The 18,611-nt window shown below is 53.6% G+C and overlaps 1 protein-coding gene across 1 annotated transcript in view; it reads left to right on the top strand.

Moving 5' to 3' along the window:
• The first annotated feature begins 4,656 nt into the window (after positions 1-4,656).
• Positions 4,657-18,611, top strand: part of LOC119971594 (astacin-like metalloendopeptidase) — a 639,042-nt gene continuing 625,087 nt past the window's right edge. Inside the window, exon 1 of the mRNA XM_038807373.1 lies at positions 4,657-4,770. The gene's annotated coding sequence lies outside the window, so the exon portion shown is untranslated. The remainder of the gene's footprint in view (positions 4,771-18,611) is intronic.

The following is an 18,611-nucleotide window of genomic DNA, read 5'->3' as shown; positions in this document are numbered from 1 at the left end:
CCAGAAAGATGTGCCTTTAGGTAATTTGAACATTCTGAATTCTCCCTCTGTGTACCCGAACAGGCACCGTATCGTGGCAACTAGGGGCTTTTCACAAGAACGTCATTGCAATGTTACTGTAAGCCTACTTATGACAATGACGATTAAAAAAATTAAAAACATTGGGGATTTTATATTATTGTCCAATAAAGAAGTAATTTACTTCAAAGATAAAGGTGTTCAAAGGGATTTTATGTTCCTGAGACGCAGGATCGGAGGGGGAGGTCACGGACTCCATGCAGAACTGATTTTCCTCCCAAACCCTTTTCCCGATTCCGGCATTAGGCAGCGGAGAATCTCACCCATTGTGTCTATCAATCAACGAGAGCAAGGGTCCTGGTGAACAATGGGAAAACCAACAGTGTGTGACACATATTTTACCACAACAGTCAGTTAATCAACATGTGAAAGGTACGGAGTCTGAGACTAAGGGCGATGCCAAAATCGCCAAATGTAATTGGATGGAGAACAGCCTCCGATGCCTAAATCGGGGTAGATGTCGGTATGACGCCAAATCGTGAAGCTCAGGCACCTCGTAAATGGCGAAAATACGTTGCTCGCCATGCGGGTTTAAACTACAGTAGACATATTGGGCTGGATTCTCCGATTTTGCGACTAATTGCTGACACTGGCTTGGGAACAGTGATATTTTATGACAGGATAAACGACACAACAACTGCACCGATTCAGCAATTCTAAATGAGCTAGCACCATCGCCTTGTGGAACGTAACCGGTTCCATGCGAAACAGCGCCGAATTCGCTGGATGTGTGACTGGCGCACATGATGCTCCCACGCCACAGCTGCACTTAAACGATCCTTCCCCCCACACACACCGTCCCAGTCAACAAGATGGTTGCAAGGAGAGCCGCGCCACGGTTCAGGGACGCTGAGCTTGACACCCTCCTGGACGCCGTGGAGGAGAGGTGGATGATCCTGCACCCTGACCCTGGAGGAAGACCGCAAGGCACCGGTGTTCACCGTGCCTGGGTGCAGGTGACAGACGCGATCAGCGCCGTGGGCAACCTTGCATGGACTGGCATCTAGTGCAGGAAGAAACTGCACAACCTACTCAGGGCTGCCATGGTGAGTAGGCAGTGCTTTCCCCTGACACCAACCCTTCACCCTCCCCCCCACATACGTAACCCGACCTTCCCCCCTGGGGACCACTGAACCCCCACCATGCCTCACATGCCAGCATCGACAGCCGCAATGGCCTTGTGCCCTGGCCACTAAGGTAATCATCTATCCAACCCCTGGGCTGCATGCCACGGAACATCTAACAGTGTCATTGTTTGTGTTTGCCCCTCCCCCCCTCAGGAGTAGGCCGTGCACAACCGTCGGGAGCGGGAGAAGACCGGAAGGAACCCACCAGACCTGTGGCCCCTCACCATGCCCGAACAGAGGGCACGGGATGTGGTCAGCAGCCCGGAGGAAAGGGAAGTCACCGACCTGGAAGTCGGCGGCGGGCGAGGAAGTGAGACCCTGCTTAGTTGCGGATCCCCAAGACACATGTGCGGATACACCCCCTCACTTCCATCATCCCCCTCATCCCTCACCACCCTCAGCCCAGTTCACCCCCTCCTCACCCACTTCATCCTTACCACCTCCCCCCCTCACCCCCCCCCCCCCCCCCCCCCCCCCACTGTCTAATGATACGTGTCATCTTGTGTCTTACAGGACCTGCCAGAGATGGGGCAGGTACATCCGGAGACCCCCAGTGTCAAAGCCGGTGTCCCCCAGATAGCCGAGCACCGACGGGGAGAGCAGCCCGAACACCAGTCCTCTGTCCGAGTCTCAGGAGACCCTGGAGCTCGGGTCAGAAGAGGACACGGACTTTCTGTCACACCTGTCTCCAACTCCCTCTACCATCTCAGAGACAATCATCTTGGTTGGGCACATTAGTGAGGAGGCTCCTGGGACCCACTATCTGGTGCACATCACACATCGCACCGGTACAGCAGGTGGAGGTAGGAGCAGCTGAGGGGCTGGACGGTCGGAGGGGAGGCCGGCCCCAGGAACCGGCTGCCATCTAGATGGGTCCTGGGCTTCTGGAACATCCAGCCCCAGCCACAGTGCAGATGCAGGGACCACAAGAGGGGATGATGGCCGGCTTCCAGCACCTGTGGGTGCAGGTGGAGGAGTCCATCCACGTGCAGGAGCAAGGGGTGGTGCTGGTCATGCGTGCCATCCAGGCTGACACCGCACGGGTGGCGTCCGCGGTGGAGGCAAAGGGGGGCGACAGTGTCAGACATGGGTCAGAGTATGCAAGGCTTGGGGCATTCTGTGCAGGCGGGGGCTGAGGCCCAGGAGAGGGCTTCCCTCACAGACAGTCATGTGCCAGAGCCACCTGGACATTGCAGGGGTGCTCCTCAGCGTGGCCCAGTCACAGCAGGCCATGGCTGAGAACATCGGCATTGCCAGGTGTTGGCCAGCGTGGTGCAGGTACTGGGCAGATGGCTCAATCCTAGAAGGAGGTGTCCCAGTCCCAAGGGAGGTGGCCCACAGTCACAGGCCAATGTGGCACAGACCCTCAGGATGGTGGAACAGTCACAGATGGAGATGGTCCACCCTCTGTGTTCCAGGGTCGCGAACATGCAAACCCTGGTTGAGACCAGAGGGGGCCACCAGGACTGGCATCACCAGGTGGTGGGGGGCTGCTGGGATAGCTCCCCTCACACCTCCATCCCATGTTTCCCGGGACCATCGAGCATCCCGAGGCAGGAAGGGACACTGAGGCCGGTGCCAGTGACCCTTGCAGGGAGGTGCCGGAACACTGCAGCACCTCCTCTCTCCTGTCCCTGGTGCATCTGGTGGGCAGCGGGCAGAACAAGGTGGCACCCGGGATGCCCGAGCTGTGGCCAGGCACATCCAGGGTGAGTCGCCCCAGGAGACATGCGCCAACGGGGACACTTGGTAGGGCAGGAGTCACAGCAGGCCGCCTCCACTCCTGCTGCACCATCTAGGGAACCACCTGGCTGCAGTGTTGTGGCCCGTAAGGCCAGAAGGTTAGACACTTTCACGGGTGCAGGACACAGCTGAGTAATGGGAGCTAGGACACAGACTGTCTATATTTCCACACAATAAACACCTGTTAACAGCCTCGGTGGTGTGTCTGATGGGTGTCTGATGGAACCATGTGATGGACTGGCCAGCTCACATGCAGGGATCACCCAGGTGGAAGGTGCTACTGTGGGCATAAGGCAGACACTTCATATGATGTGGAGCACCGGAGGACATCGCAGCCGGGTTGTCATCATCCCCCATCCCATGGACCAGACCCATTGTTACTAACAACCCAGGGCCTCCAGCTCATAGCGATGCAGGTATGTGTCATGGAGGGGGTGTGCAAGCGGTTTGATGGTGTGGGAGGTGAAGGGTGTGGGTCTGTGATGGTGTTGTCCATGCCTCTGGCCAGCAACCCCCCTCCCCCGCTAGTCAGTGAATCATGCCGCGATGAGGATGTCCCATGCGCACTGCCCCTGGTGATGGCATTGAGTGGCCTCCCATGCCTGCCTGGGCTCCATATCTTGCTCATCGCCCACCCCCTCCCCCTTGCATCCTCTTCATTGGACAAGGCCTACCCTTGCTCATCAACCTCCTCCATTACATCGCCTCTCTACTGGGCTATATTGTGGAGGACACAACAGGCCACCATGATACGGGCAACCCTCCCAGCCTCGTACTGGAGTCCAGGCACCTGAAGTGCATCTTTAGGACGGTGGCTGGAAGGGCGTTGTTGTATCGTATCTCCGCGTCGTTCTGTGACCTTTGGATCGGTGATATCAGCCACCACCTCACCAGGAAACACCTGTTGCCCAGCAGCCAAACCCGCAGCCGTTCAGGGCGACCGTCACCTTGACATTCAGCAGGAGTGGGTGTCCTTCCCCATACCCCTGCGGTGCTAGGTGTGCCACAGTCCCTCTGCTTATCCGCAGTCTCCATCTGCAAGCCCGGTCCGGCAGGTCCTCGAACGACATGCGGTTGCGGTACATGCAGGGCCTCAGGCAGCGCCTCCTTCCCCTCCTCGGCCTGTTGGGAGGCCGGTCCTCCTGCCTGTGCAGCCGCCACCTGCCCCTCTGCAGGCCGCTCCTCTGCTGCAGCTTCCCCCTCCCTCACGCGGCCGCAGGGTACCTCGCAGGGTTGCGACCATTACCACAGAGGCCAGCATTGCGGGTTGGTGTCCGAATGCCACTCTCTGCAGGGGTTGAAAAGCCAACATTTTAGCAAGGCGCATACACCCATGCTTATCCAGGTTCCATGGGCTACATGGTGGCCCTGGTTGGCCCCGCTCCACACCCGTCCTGTCGGCCCCGTCGGTGCCTACCTGCTGCCAAGGATACCGTTGGCTGGCACTGCCCTCGCTGGGGGCTGCCTTGGGTGGACTCGTGGTGGGTTGCCTCTGGTTGGGCGGGGTGCTCAGGGCCGGGGGTGGGGTGCATTTCGGGTTTGCTGAGCTCGGCGGCCACTCTGGGGCCGATTGAGGCGGAAGCTGCTGCGTCCGCGCGCCAGCGCCGATTTATTTTTGAAAAAACGGCAAACGGCCGAGAGCGAGAGGACGGCAAACGGCAGGAGGCGCGAGCGCGAGTCTGATAGGAGGAGGCGGCGGCGGCGGCGGAGGGGCAGAAAGGCAGAAAAGCCGAGTGCGGAGCCAGTCAGCGGGGAAGCTCGGGCCGTGCTGGTTGTGTGTTCCCAGTTCCACACAACTGCCAACAGCTGGAGACCACCTCGGGTTTGTTTCTGTCAGCGCTGTCCGATTTTAAAGTTTGTTTGGATTCTCGCAGCTCCTTTCCGGTGTTGAAACAAAAATATAAGACCTCGTAAAGATGTTTCTGTTTCTCCTACATCCATTCCTCCATTTCACTGTTGTCCTGTTATGCAGAAAAATGACAGAAGTTACCTTTTTAATGTCTCTCGTCTTACTGCCTGGCCCAGACTCTCAGTCAGAATTTCCAATCTGAAAAAGTATAGGGGGCGATTCTCCGCACTCACGACGGTGCGGAGAATAGCGGGGGTCGTAAATTTTTACGGCCACGCTAGTCTGACGCCCTCCCGCTATTCTCCCCCCCCCCCCCCACGCCTGCCTCCCGACACGAATCGCTGCCCGCCGTTTTTTTACGTCAAGCAGCGATTCTCAGCTGGCCGATGGGCCGAAGTCCAAGCCCTTTACGGCCGTTTTTAGGAATGTCAAACACACCTGGTCTGACCGTTCGTAAAAACGGCCGTAAAGTTGGGATCTTGGGAACCATGGCACCGATTGGCACGGCAGTACCACGGCCGTGCTAAGGGTGCCATGGGCCCGCGACCGGTGGGCACCGATCGCGGGCAGTGGGTACTTACCCCGCGCACTCTTTGTCCTTCCGCCGCCCCGCTGTATCCATTCGCGGGGCGGCTGAGGGGCATCCCGGCCCGCGCATGCGCGGGTTTCGCGCAAATGCGCAATGACGTCATCCGCGCATGCGCGGGTTGGAGTCTTCCAATCCGCGCATGCGCAGCTGACGTCATGTGACGCGTCAGTCGTCGCAAACTCTGGCAAGCGGGCTTAACGAAATTCGTTAAGCCCGCGATGCCGGAGTTCACGGCCGCGGCATGCTAGCCCCAACCGGGGACCAGAATCGGTTCCCGGTCGGGGGGGCGGAGGCTGGCGTCAAACCCACCCATTTTTGACGCCAGCCTCATGATTTCTCCAGGTTTCGGAGAATCACGCCCTATGTTCGGGAGGTTTTGTGGCTGCTATCTCCGTTCCTGAGACTTCTGGGATTCTCCATTGGCTGAAATTTGGAAACACGATTGGCCGGAGAATTGGTTCTGACGTTGAAATCGTGGTGGGCGCCAATTTGATGTTATATGGGGCTGGTTTAGTTCAGTGCGCTAGGCAGCTGGTTTGTGATGCAGAACAAGACCAGCAGTACGGGTATTTCTGTACCAGCTCTGGTAAACCACTTACTGGATTATATATATTGTGGTAAACCACTGTTACTGTATTGTATATATTGTTTGTTGTCTCTGCTGGCTCCCCCTGTGGCTCCTCCCCTCAGGCTCTGTATAAAGGTGGCCGACCTCTGCCCCGGTTCGGGATCAGTTGCCAGCAGGTTCAGGTTTAGCTTATTAAAGCCACAGTTTTGTTCCACAATTCGGGCTGGATTCTCCCCTACCCGGTGTGACGGAGGGTCCCGGCGTAGGGGAGTGGCGCCAACCACTCAGGGGTCGGGCCTCCCCAAAGATGGGGAATTCTCCCCACCTTTGGGGGCCAGCCCCGCGGCGGAGCGGTTGGCACCAGAAGACTGGCGCAAAAAACCGGCACCCCCGGCAGCGGGGCTGGCCGAAAGGCTTTCGCCGGTCAGCGCATGCGCCGGCGGTGACGTCAGCGGCCAGCTGCCGCTGACGTCACCACCGGTGCATGCGCGATGTGGGTTTCTCTTCCGCTTCCGCCATGGCAGAGGCCGCGGCGGCCGCGGAAGAGAAATAGTGCCCCCAGGGCACTGGCCCGAAGTCTGAGCGGGGGGCCCCGACCGCAGGCCTGGCCACCGTGGGGGCACCCCCCCGGGTCCGATCGCCCCCTGCCCCCCCCCCAGGACCCCGGGGGCCCAAACCTCGGCGGCGGGAGAGGCCTCCCAGCTGCGGGACTTCGGCCCATCCGGGCTGGAGAATCACCGCAGGGCCCTCGCCAGTCGTAGTGGCTAGATTCCGTCGCCGCCACTTCCTGGGTGGCGGAGAATCTCTGCCACGACGGGGGCCGGATTTTCGGCGGCCCCAGGCGATTCTCCGACCCTGCCGGGGGTCGGAGAATTTCCCCCCTCGTCTTTGTCATAATTGATGGTACATCAATTTAATAAGCTAAACATTTAAGATGGATGCATTACTCAAGCCTGATCGCTTGGAACTGGACCCTCAAGCAGCCGACGCCACTGTGACATTCGAGCACGGGCTAAGCTGCTTTGGAGCTTACCTCGAATCTGCCGGCGACACCGTCGCCGACATCCACAAACATCGAGTCCTCAACGCCCGGGTAAGCTCGCAGGTTTTCCTCCTGATCAGGGATGCTGCCTCGTACGCGGAGGCAATAACGCTGCTGAAGGGGCAGTATGTAAAGGCAGTAAATGAGGTGTACGCTAGGCACCTCCTTGCCACGAGGAGTCAACGCCCTGGAGAATCAGGCCGAATTCCTGCGCGCCTTGCGGGTACTCGGCCAGAACTGTAGTCAGGTGGTATCGGCTGTCCAGCACATGGAGCTGCTGCCTATGTCGCTGGCAGAAAATCTAACTACATCCACCAGCGCCTGCTAGAAGTGGGTGAACTCGGCCTCCAAGAGACAGTGCAGCTCTCGGATTCACTGGAAGTGGCCTTCCATAACATGGATGCCTTCACCTCCGACCACGCGGCACCCTCGTGGACATCGTGGGTGCTGCCATCACCCGACCCGGGTCCTTCGCAAGCCTGTGCCGCGAATCGGCCAACTCCGGAGGCCCCAGATGCTACTTCTGTGGCCAGGGTAAGCACCCCAGACAACGCTGCCCAGCACGGAGCTCGATCTGCAACGCGTGTGGAAAGGAGAGTCACTTTGCCAAAGTCTGCCAGACCCGACCTGTTCCTAAAGTTTCCAGACCCAGCAGCAGCAGCGCTGCGTATTGCCTGTCGGGACTGCCCCCATCTACCATGTCACCCGCCATTTGCGACCCATGGGGGCCGCCATCTTCAACACCACCCGCCACGTGCGACACATGGGGGCCGCCATCTTCGATGCCACCCGCCACATGCAACCCGTGGGGACCGCCACCTTGGAATCACCCTGCTGCCTCCCGGGACCCCTGCTCACCCAGTTGTACGCTGGCCTCCGCTACTCTCGACCAGCTCACCCACCTTCCGAAGCTCACCTCCATCACCCTCAACCAGTCTCGACCTCATCACCTCACTAAATCCATGATGGCCGTCCGGATCAACGGGCACGAGATGCCTGCCTGTTTGACTCCGGGAGCACTGACAGCTTCATCCACCCAGATACGGTAAGGCGCTGCTCCCTCCCAATTTTACCCGCGACCCAGAAAATCTCCCTGGCTTCCGGATCACATTCCGTGGAGATCCAGGGTACTGTGTCGCAACCCTTTCGGTACAGGGCGGGGTGTACACTAATTTCAAGCTCTACGTCCTCCCTCATCTCTGCGCTGCCCTATTACTGGGTCTTGATTTTTAGTGCTACCTTTAAAGCCTTAACTTGATGTTCGTTGGACCCCTGACACCCCCCCCCCCCCCCCCCCCCCCCCCCGCTCTTCGCTAACCCCACCCCGGACTGTAAGCCCATCGCTACTAGGAGCAGACGATACAGTGGCCGGGACAAGGCCTTTATCAGGTCAGAGGTCCAGCGACTCCTGCGGGAAGGGATCATAGAGGCCAGTACCAGCCCCTGGAGAGCCCAAGTAGTGGTCGTCAAGACTGGGGAGAACCACCGGATGGTCATCGACTACAGTCAGACGATCAACCGGTTCACGCAGCTCGATGCCTACCCACTTCCCCGCATATCTGATATGGTCAATCAGATTGCGCAGTATTGAATCTACTCCACTGTTGACTTGAAGTCCACTTACCACCAACTCCCTATCCGCCCGGAGGACCACCAATATACTGCCTTTGAGGCAGATGGCCGTCTCTATTACTTCCTCAGGGTCCGCTTCGGCGTCACCAATGAGGTCTCGGTCTTCCAACGGGAGATGGACCGAATGGTTGACCAGTACGGGCTGCGGGCCACGTTCCTGTATCTGGATAATGTCACCATTTGCGGCCATGACCAGCAGAACCATGACGCTAACCTCCAACATTTTCTCCACACCGCTAAGCTCCTTAACCTCACATATAATAAGGAGAAATTCATTTTCCGCTCAACCCACCTAGCCATCCTTGGAAAACGGGGTCCTAGGGCCCGACCCCGACCGCATGTGCCCCCCCCCCCCCCCCCCCCGAACTTCCCCTCCCCCACTGCCCCAAGGCCCTGAAGAGATGCCTGGAGTTATTTTCCTATTATGCCCAGTGGGTCCCCAATTATGATGACAAGGCCCGTCCACTCATTAAATCTACCACTTTACCCCTGACAACTGTGGCTCGCCTGGCCTTCAACCGTATCAAGGCAGATATTGCCAAATCCGCAATACACGCAGAAGACGAGTCCATCCTTCCAGGTGGGGAGCAATGCGTCTGATTTTGCCCTGGCTGCTACCCTCAACCAGGCGGGCAGTCCCGTGGCTTTCTTCTGCCGTACCCTCCAGCCCTCCGAAATTCCCCCATCGGAAAGGAAGCCCAAGCCATTGTGGAAGCTGTGCGACATTGGAGGTATTACCTGGCCGGCAGGCGATTCACTCTCCTCACTGACCAATGATCGGTTGCCTTCATGTTTAATAACACACAGCGGGGTAAGATCAAGAATGACAAGATCCTGAGGTGGAGGATCGAACTCTCCACCTACAATTACGATATCATGTATCGACCCGGGAAGCTCAATGAGCCCCCAGATGCCCTACCCGCAGTACATGTGCCAGCCCACAGGTAGACCGACTTCGGGCCCTCCACAATGACACCTGTCACCCGGGGGTCACCCGTTTTTTTCATTTCGTCAAGGCCCACAAACTGCCTTACTCCATCGAGGAGGTCAGGATCATGACCAGGGACTGCCAGGTCTGCGCGGAATGCAAACCACACCTCTATCGGGCAGGCAGAGCGCACCTGCTAAAGGCTTCCCGCCCCTTTGAGCACCTTAGCATCAACTTCAAAGGGCCCCTCCCCTCCACTGACCGTAACGTGTACTTCCTCAACATTATTGATGAGTACTTAAGTTTCCCTTTCGCCAACCCATGCCCTGACATGACCTCTGCCACTGTCATCAAGGCTCCGCACAGTCTCTTCACCTTATTCGGTTTCCCAACCTCCATTCATGAGCGATGAGTTGCATCAGTTCCTGCTTAGCAAGGGCATCGCCTCAAGCAGAACTACCAGCTACAATCCCCGGGGAAACGGACAGGTGGAGAGGGAGAACGCGACAGTTTGGAAGGCCGTCCTTCTTGCCCTACGGTCTAAAAGTCTCCCAGTCTCCTGCTGGCAGGAGGTCCTTCCCGATGCGCTCCACTCCATCCAGTCGCTCCTGTGCACTGCCACCAATGAGACCCCTCACAAAAGAATGTTTGTCTTCCCCAGTAAGTCCACCTCAGTGGTCTCGCTCCCGTCCTGGCTGACAGTCCCAGGGCCCGTCCTCTGGAAACATGCGAGGAGTCATAAATCGGATCCCTGATTGAAAGGTTTCTTCTCCATGCCAACCTACAATATGCCTACGTGGCACACCATGACGGGCGGCAGGACACAGTCTCCCTTTGGGATTTGCAACCCGCAGGTTCCTCAGTGACCACCACCACCACCCCGACCCTACACCGTATCCCTCCACCGCTACTCGGCTACTTCGAAATTTGGCACCCGCAGGCCCCCCAGCGACCATCACGACTACCCCCGCCCCTACACCATATCCCTCTCCACCGCCTCAACTACTAGACAAAAAAGAAGAAGACGACACGCTCACGGTGTCATCGTTAATATTTTTCCCGCTTCTGGACTGTGATAGAAAGATTCAACAACGCTCGTTAAGAAAACAAAACTAAGCTTTATTTACGAATTACAACTGTCTGCATGCAGAAATGGCTGAAACTTGGAGTCGGAAAGCAGTCAAATACAAACTGCTGGGTCCGTCCCAAGCCTGCGCTATTACAGACAAATAGGTCAACATTTATACATTATAAAATCAAGATAACGTGAATACAGCTTGGTCAGGAATGTGATCAAAAGTAAAACATAAGTAATAATCATTAAACTGGCGTCACCTTGCTGACCTTTAGAGGACTCGGGGTCTCATATCCTTATCTTGTCTTTTGGTCGCATGTTTAAGAAACAGAGCAGACTTGTTTAAGTATCGAAAGAAACTAGTTCTAGCTTATCTTGTGTATTTAGACTGCTCTGGGGTATGACGACTGAGTTTTATCCGAGTTTAGAGTCAGCAAGTTTTCGGGTCAAGTTGACCTTTTCTGCTTGTATTTGTGCCTTAGGTTATGCGAAGTCAGTTTAAATTTCATTGTACCAAGAAACTTGACTAGTTTTCCCATCATGCCATTATTTGCTTCGCACAACACCACATTCCCTCCTTTTGTCATATCATGACAACTAGCTAAATAGGTATATCCATGATTCAATTGAAAATGCATTTATACAAGCAACCAAGCAATCCTATCCCTAGTAGCATTAGTAGTAGTAGAATGAAGGCCTTAAAGATCCAGTCAAATAATCCATGACCCAACCACCCTAGCCAACCTGGCGGGTTATAGTCATGAAATTCACTGCCAATCTCTTGAATTTGAGCAGCCTGTCTCTTAATATGGTCGACCAGGTTAGTGATATTTTCAGAGCCATCTGGAATATAAGTACAGCACTCTTGACCTACAATAGCGCATGTTCCTCCCTTCGAGGCTAACAGATAATCCAAAGCCAATCGATTTTGTAATGTCACGGTCCGGACAGTCACTAGCTCAGCTGAGACCTCGGCCAGTGCCTATCCAGTGTCCCTGGCTTCTGTTGCCGTTACGTTTGCCAGATGTTCCAATGCTGAGGCCATGTAGATCAGTTCGTTGGGTGCCTTGCCCGTTCCGTACAAGGGAAAGGCCATCATAAGGAACTGTTCCATTTTAGAAATAGTTCTTTTTGCTCGCGAGGGGGAGTGCTTAAGGGTGGGTAGGTGACGCATTTGGGGTACGACATATCCCAAAAAGCAGGATCCTGTCCAATCAATGGGGAGCCACGGATATGCTTTAGTGCCGCATATGAAATAGGTTCCATTGTAGGCTGTAAAATGATCAGCTGATGTCATCCAGGGGATTGGGGATGTCTGTCTCCATGAACTGTTAGAGGTTATATTCCATACCCTGGACCAATCACAGTTAAACCTGCCCTTGTTGGAAAGGCCTGGTACCGGTCTTTGCCAGTCAATTGTAAGGTTGCACCTACTTTGCCCCATTAACTTTCCTTTCCCTGATTTATTAAAACATATGGAACCTTGAACATTATACGAGTGGACAGTGAGGGAGGGTGGAGTCAGGGCATGATTATAGGTAGGTTGATACGAAGCTGAAAATTTAGTCATGTCACAGCCAGCAGATTTCCATATTTCCATATTCCCCCTATCTCCCCTGATCCCTGTTTGATATTTGTCGTAAAATCCATTCAACTGTCTCTGCGGTATGAAAGGGGAGGGATTGGAGAGGTATTCCTTCCCTCGAATGGACGGGGATGTGGGTACAAACCCAACACTTGCTTATATTCAATTTTTCGGCATAAAGATATGACATATGTAAATAGGTATTGGAAGGCAGATCTCGTTTAGTTCGTTTTTTTACTACCGAGTGGCCATTAAGGCTAAATAGTCCAGAGAGTCCAAAAATTATACTGAAGATCTTCGTCCTGTGTTCTCGTCTGGGTTGGAAACTATCTTCTTGCAATCGGATAGATGTATCCTAATGGCACGTCCTTCAGGTTTGACCGAAGTTGGTGTCGTCAGTAGTACGAGGAAGGGTCCGCTCCAGCGTTGTCCTAGTTTCTTTCTGTCCCAGTTTTTCACCAACACGTGGTCTCCGGGTTTGATCACTGGATATCGAGGGGCTGTCCCTGTCGTTACTGGGAGATGTGCCTGTTTTACCTGTGAGTGGAGAAACTTCAGAGAAAGTGTTAATTGCTTCAAATAGTTCTGCATTTCTTCCCCCATCACATGGCGGTCTACTCCCTCTAGGGGTTTTTCATGGGCATTCCAGGGAGTCCTCATTGGCCGACCATAGACTATCTCTGCAGCTGAGAGTCCGGTCCGCGAATGGGGAGTCACTCGCATGTGAAACAGTGCCAAGGGTAATACTTTTAGCCAATTTAACCCAGTTTCTTCAGTTAATTTAGATAATTTTTCTTTTAAAGTCCCGTTGGCTCTTTCCACAATTCCTGCTGCCTGCGGGTGATACGCGCAGTGCAGTTGCTGTTTAATTACGAGTGCTTCGCACAATTCAGTATTGATCCGAGCTCCAAAATGGGGTCCATTGTCTGAGCTCACCATTTTGAGTACCCCAAAACGAGGAATGACTTCTGTTAACAACAACTTCACTACTGTATGTGCCGTACAATTAGTGGTGGGGAAGGCTTCAATCCATTTACTAAACACATCGATTATTACTAAACAATATTTATAGCACTGTGCTTTTGGCAATTCGATAAAATCAAGCTGTATACAAGCGAAAGGGCCATCTGGTTACTGGGAGTGGTTCCTGGAGGGCATTTAATACCTTTACCCTTATTATGTTTCATGCAAATGACGCATCGATCCAGCCGCGTTTGCGCTGCTGTATTCAAATCTGGGTGCCACCAAGTTTTTAGGAGTAGCTGTACTCTCAAGCTCTCAAGGAGCTGTACCCTCCTTGCCAAGATGGGTACAAGAATGCAAATAATCAACAAGTACCGGCAATAAAGAATTCGGAATACAAACTTGACCAACTGGAGTAAGCCAGAGGTCTCGTGTCAAGGAGTGTGAACACCCTATTGACTTCCATAGTGTTCGCTCAGAATCAGAGGCGTCCCTCTGTAAATTTTGAACTTCAGCTATCTCTGGCATGCCCTTCGTCCTTAAAGCAGGGACCTGGTTTAGAGCATGATTAGCCCCACTGGGAACAATTAAAGAGGTTGATGAAGCTGCAGCTTTAGCAGCTGAATCAGCACGGGCATTTCCTAATTGAACAGGAGTGGCCACCTTCCCATTAATAATTGCCAATTGACGGGGAAGCTGAACAGCATCGAGGAGATTTTTAACCCAAAGAGCATTTTGAATGGGAGTTCCCGCAGAGGTGAGAAAACCTCGCTGTTGCCAGAGGCGGCCGACATTGTGGGTCTCGCCAAAGGCATACCTAGAATCAGTGTAAACATTAGTACTTTTATCTGTGGCTAAAATACATGCTCGAGTAAGGGCGAATAGCTCGGCTTTTTGTGCAGTAATGGGTCTGGTAGGCTGCTGCTTCCTGCATGTCAGTGTCAGCTCTGACCTGGATTTGAAAACAAGAGTAGGAGGTCCCTGACCTCAGGTAAACAACAATCGGGTCCCTGACCCTAAAACACTTTACTCACAGTCAAATTTAGATTCGAGCACCGTCACCTGTTTAGTTACTTATGTCAGGGATGAGGGGTCGAGCCAGCAATCCGAGAGAGAGAGAGAGACCAAAGTTAATCTTACCTTGTGCCGGCGTCTGTCTCTTTACTCCGGTCGTGGCTTCAATCACTTTTTCTTAGTCCCTCACGGCAGATCACTCAGGATATTGGATTTTTTCTCGCAGCGCCAAATGTCGTAGTTAATATTTTTACCGCTTCCGGACTGTGATCGAAAGATTCAACAACGCTCGTTAAGAAAACAAAACTAAGCTTTATTTACGAATTACAACTGTCTGCATGCAGAAATGGCTGAAACTTGGAGTCGGAAAGCAGTCAAATACAAACTGCTGGGTCCGTCCCAAGCCTGCGCTATTACAGACAAATAGGTCTACATTTATACATTATAAAATCAAGATAACGTGAATACAGCTTGGTCAGGAATGTGATCAAAAGTAAAACATAAGTAATAATCCTTAAACTGGCGTCACCTTTCTGACCTTTAGAGGACTCGGGGTCTTATATCCTTATCTTGTCTTTTGGTCGCATGTTTAAGAAACGGAGCAGACTTGTTTAAGTATCGAAAGAAACTAGTTCTAGCTTATCTTGTGTATTTAGACTGCTCTGGGGTATGACGACTGAGTTTTATCCGAGTTTAGAGTCAGCAAGTTTTCAGGTCAAGTTGACCTTTTCTGCTTGTATGTGCTTTAGGTTATGCCAAGTCAGTTTAAATTTCATTGTACCAAGAAACTTGACTAGTTTTGCCATCATGACATTATTTGCTTCGCACAACACCACAACGGACATGCAGGTCTCGACACCAGTTCCCACACCACAGCCGGGACTGAGGCGTTCACGGTGGAAGGTCAAAGCCCTCGAAAGACTCGATCTTTAAATCCACTTCACCCCCGCTGAACTCTTTTTTTTTAACAGGGAGTGAATGTGCTAAACCACTGTTACTATATTTTTTAAAAAAGTATATTTATTCAGGTTTTGCAGAATTTTTCATAAAAGAACAGTAATAACAATAATAACAAAACTAACTAGAGTGAATATTAACATAGTGTAAAAAGAAAATATAGAATAACAATTAAATAGACATTACCCCACGCGACCCAGTCTTCCCACACCATCCCAATGAAGCACTCACCCCCTACACCCCTCACCCCTCCCACCCCCCCCACCCCACGTTGCCTTGCTCTATCTTTTTTTAAAATATTTTTTTGAAATAATTTTTATTCACGTTTTCAACAACAAATTTTATCACAACAGAGAAAAACAGTAACCCCTCCCCTCCAATACAAAAACAATAAATTAACAAGAAAAAGAAATAAGCATAAAACCATGAGAACAAACCCCCAGAACGAATCGGTAGCCCCCCCCCCCCCCCCCCCCCCCCCCCAAACCTGGCTACCTTCCCCCGATTCCCGTCCATTTTCCCCTGATTCTTGGCCACCAGGCTATTATTCCTCTTGTTCGTTGGCCACAAACGGGTCCTGGAACAGTTGCATGAATGGCTCCCACGTTCTGTGGAAGCCGTCGTCTGACCCTCGGATGGCGAATTTGATTTTCTCCATTTGGAGAGATTCCGAGAGGTCGGACAGCCAGTCTGCAGCTCTGCGTGGTGCTGCTGACCGCCAGCCAAACAGGATTCTACGGCGGGCGATCAGGGAGGCAAAGGCAAGGGCGTCCGCCCTCCTCCCCAGGAATAGATCTGGCTGAAACCCCGAAGACCGCCACTATCGGGCATGGCTCCACCCTCACCCCCACCACTTTGGACATAGCCTCGAAGAAGTCTGTCCAGTACTCCACAGGTCTGGGGAAGACTAGAACATGTGGGTGTGGTTGGCCGGGCCTCTTTGGCACCGTTCACATCTGTCCTCCACTGTTACTGTATTATATATATTGTGGCAAACCACTGTTACTGTATTATATATAGTGGTAAACCACTGTTACTGTATTATATATATATTTGTTGTCTCTGCTGGCTCCGCCTGTGGCTCCTCCCCTCAGGCTCTGTATAAAGGTGGGCGACCTCTGTCCCAGTTTGGGATCAGTTGCCAGCAGGTTCACGTTTAGCTTATTAAAGCCACAGTTTTGTTCCACAACTCGTCTTTGTCGTAATTGATGGTGCATCACCAGCTGAGAATTCCGGGACGGGATTCTCCCAACGGGCGGCTAAGTGCCGACGCCGGAGTAAAAACGGGAGTATTTTACTCCGGCGTCGACCCCCGTTCCGGGACCCCATTCTGCGGCCCACAGGGGGCTAGGACGGTGTTGGAGCGGCCTCTGCCGCCCCAGTTGCCGGTCCCGGTCTGAACCCGGCACCGTGGGGTCAGCGCATGTGCAGTTGAGCCAGCGCCAACAAGCGCATGTGCAGTTGGGCCTGCGCCAACAAGAGCATGCGCAGGGCCTTCTTCCCCGCGGCGGCGCCAAATGCCACAGGGCTAGAGGAACCAGCACGGAGGAAAGGAGCCAGGGGTGGACAGAGGGGCCCTACGGAGGCCCCCCCCTGGGGTCGGACCTCCCCCCCCCCCCCACAGGCTGCACCTTCAGTGCTGAGGTCCTGCCGGCCCACAGCAGGTTAAAATGGCGCCGGCGGGACTTGGCGTTTTGTTCACGGCCGCTTGGCCCATCCAGCTCGGATAATTGGCATGCCGACCGGAGAATTGCGGGGTGGTGCGATTTGTGCGGCGCCGCAGATTCTCCAACTCGATGGGGGGTTTGGGAGAATTCCGCCCCTGAATTCGGCCTCTGTGTATCCGAACAGGCACCGGAATGTGGAGGCTTTTGGCTTTTCACAGTAACTTCATTGCAGTGTTAATTTAAGCCTACTTCTGAAAATAAAGATTATTTATTTTTAAATAACCAGAACGCACGTACAGTAAACACCGTTTGCATATTATTAGCGGGCCAACTGGTATTCTCCAGGGCCTCCTCGATTGTCCACCTCCGATGGACCGAAATACTGACGGCGCGGCTCACTTGTGCTTTAAAAATCCTTTAACCAGGTCCAGAGGGCTACATGGTGGCCCCAGTTGGCACTGTGGGTTCTCTCCCTGCATGTGCTCTCTGCCCCCCCTCTCCCCCCCATTTCTGCACCCCTGGCCCATTATTGCCCGGGAACGTGGAGGCCTCTTATCCTGGCGCCCCTCCCTGCTGCCAGGGGTATCGTTGGCTGGTGCTGCACTTGCCAGTGGTACGCTCCCCCTAGGAGCTGCAGTGGGTGTGGCCCGTGGGTGAGCCGCTTGGTGCCCCGCTGGTGGGTTGCGACCGGGTGGGCGGAGGTTGGTCTATGGCGGAGGTGGGGTGCAGGGGTGGGGCACTCAGATGGCCGGTGTCACTCTGCAGAACCAGAGGCCAAGGTGCGTGGTGAGTGAGGTGCGCAGAAAGATGGCTATCTTGCAGGCTGCAGCAATGGCGGTCCGTGGCTGAACACCGCCCTAGTCTCGTGGGGAGTCACTGTTCGCCCAGCCCTGGCAGCCCCCCACCCCCGCCCACCCACCCTATCCAGTCCCCGCCCCGTCAGCCCGCAGTCTCTCCTCTCTGTGTCCTACCTCCTCTCTCTGTCTCTCATCAGCCTTGACGCCAGTTTCACGATTTGTAAAAGCGCAAGTCTGCGCTGCTGGGAACTCGGCAAATTGGAGGTGGAGAATCACGGAGGTCCTAGAGAATACCGGGTCAGGCCTGCTAATGACATGCAAATGGTGTTTGCTGTACGTGCGTTGCGGGCTACATTGACGCCGCTGTTGAGGTGACAGAAAATTGCGATTTTGGCATCGGAACTAATTCTCTGCCCAATCATGTTTTGCGATTTCCACGTCAGCCAACAGAGTTTCCCGCCCACTGAGTTTGGTCTTGGCGTTGCAACATTTTGTCATTCATGTTGCTAATAATTCATCAGGGACAATTGTTTATACAGACCATAATCCATTGAAGTTTCAGGAGAATTTTTAAGATCTAAATGCAAGACTGTTTAGATGTTGTTTATTCCCACAACCATTTAACTTAAAATTATACCCACAGCTTGGAAGAGAGGATGTGATTGCCAGTGAAGTACCCAATTCATTTTTTTCCAATTAAGGGACAATTTAGCATAGTCAATCAACCTAGCCTGCAAATCTTTGGGTTGTGGGGCGAAACTCACGCAAACAAGGGGGTGAATGTGCAAACTCCACATGGATAGTGACCCAGAGCCTGGATCGAACCTGGGACCTTGTTGCCGTGAGGCAGACGTGCTAACCACTGTGCCACCGTGCTGTCTGAAGCACAGTTTGATGTAAAGCAAAGCGTACTCTGCAGGAAAGGCTGTGAGTAATACATTTCTAATCTACAGAGAAGATCTTTACCGGCTGCAAACCAAGGACTTTAATCTCCAAA

The sequence above is a fragment of the Scyliorhinus canicula genome, chromosome 9, assembly GCF_902713615.1.
Source record: "Scyliorhinus canicula chromosome 9, sScyCan1.1, whole genome shotgun sequence".
Lineage (NCBI taxonomy): Eukaryota > Metazoa > Chordata > Chondrichthyes > Carcharhiniformes > Scyliorhinidae > Scyliorhinus > Scyliorhinus canicula.
This window is presented reverse-complemented; position numbering and strand designations above follow the sequence as displayed.